Here is a 1,777-nt window from a genome sequence, read left to right on the forward strand (position 1 = left end):
TTTGCTGGTCTGATAGAGCCTGGTGGAACCACTGAGACTATGGCCCCTAGCTGCCTTCAGGTCTGGAATTGAACCCACACCTGTGGCTTCCAGTCAAACAAAAGACAGGTATATAAGTTGAACATTTACCTGAGATAGATACAGTCCTTGAAGAAAACAATCATGGGAGAAAGAAGGGCTGTTTATGCACAGGGAGACAGCTCAGGGGGCAGGAGTGAATCAAGGGATGGACACAGGGAAGAGGTAACTATCAGGAGGAAGTGGGAGGGGAGCTGTTGCATTGTGGTAAATTGTGTTCAATGTCATGAGACAAAGTATATGTGAACTGCTGTATAGAAAGTGAATTTGCTCTGTAAATTTTCACCCAAATCACAATTAAATAAATAAATAATAATTAAAAAGGAAAATGACATGGCTCAGACCCCGATTTGCACTTTTAGCTTACGGAATTGTGAGAAAATAAACTTCTATTCTTTACAACCATCTATTTATGTTATTTCTACTACAACATGACTAGCTAACCAAGGTGATACATTATATAGAAAAGTGGCAAAAATTCCCAATTATAAAAATATCTGGACTTATAGATTGAAAATCAGTAAAATTAAAACACGTTAAATCAAAACATAAGTACAACCTGCAAAAGCCTGGAACTGTATAAGATGTAAATTTGTCATAGAAGGAAATACTATTTTCCATTAAAACAAGCAACAGGAAAGTGGTAAGACTGTACCCTGTCATAGGTGAAAAACTTGTGAGACCCAGAAAAACAAGGCAGTCCAATTGAGTTCCATCTCTCACAAGTTTTATTATATATGTACCCAGAAGCAACATCATATTCATACTGCTAAGTGCTTAAGAATTTAAATATATATATATATAGGTGCAAGAGAAATAAAAATGCACTGTCCACCTGGCAATGATTATTTAAAAGATGAATGACTTCTCAAAAGAAGCCATGGAGACTTGGAGAAAATGGGCACGTATCTTTCCAATACAGAAAGAAAAGATTGAAATCAACTCAGAAATCTACATCCAGTAAGATAATCCTTCCAACTTAAAAGTGAAATAAGACACATCTACCAATCAAGCTGGAGACAATGTGTCACTGGACAATCTGTAATAAAAGTAATGCCCAGGAAGGAGTTCAGGGTGATGCCAAATAACACCCAATGAAACTGACACTGCAGGAAGGTGTGAAAGGCAATGGAGAAGGAATATATGTGGAAATATTTTAAAACTTCCCTTGATATTTTTTGAAATACATCTCACTCCCTAAAGCAAAATCTACACCGTTTATCATTTTGTTGAAATATGAAAAAAATAAACTAAAAACAATTATTCAGAATTCTGCACACAGTCAAATTATCCTTCTAAAGTAAATGAGAAATACAGACCTTCCTGGAAAAACAAATATTGAAAAACACTGTCTCTAACAGACCTGCCTTCCAATAAATGTTAAATTCTTCAGAGAGAAGGAAAGTATGGAGGTCAGAAACTTGGAACAACATAAATAAACAAAGCGTGTTTGAAAAAGAATAAATGAAATTAAGTATTTAATTACTCTTATTATCTTATTCTTAATTGAAATAGCACTTGTTGTTGTTATGTGCCCTCGAGTCAGACCCAACTCATAGCAACCCCTCCTTGGGTTTCCGAGGCAGTAACACTACAGAAGGAGATTGCCCAACCTTCCTTCCGAGGAGTGGCTGGTGAGTTTGAACCTCTAGCCTTCTGGTTAGCAGTCAAGTGCCTACTAGCAACATTTATAGCTTAT

This window comes from Orycteropus afer, unplaced genomic scaffold (assembly GCF_000298275.1).
Source record: "Orycteropus afer afer isolate SDZICR_OR568_19922 unplaced genomic scaffold, OryAfe1.0 scaffold00697, whole genome shotgun sequence".
Classification (NCBI taxonomy): Eukaryota; Metazoa; Chordata; class Mammalia; order Tubulidentata; family Orycteropodidae; genus Orycteropus; species Orycteropus afer.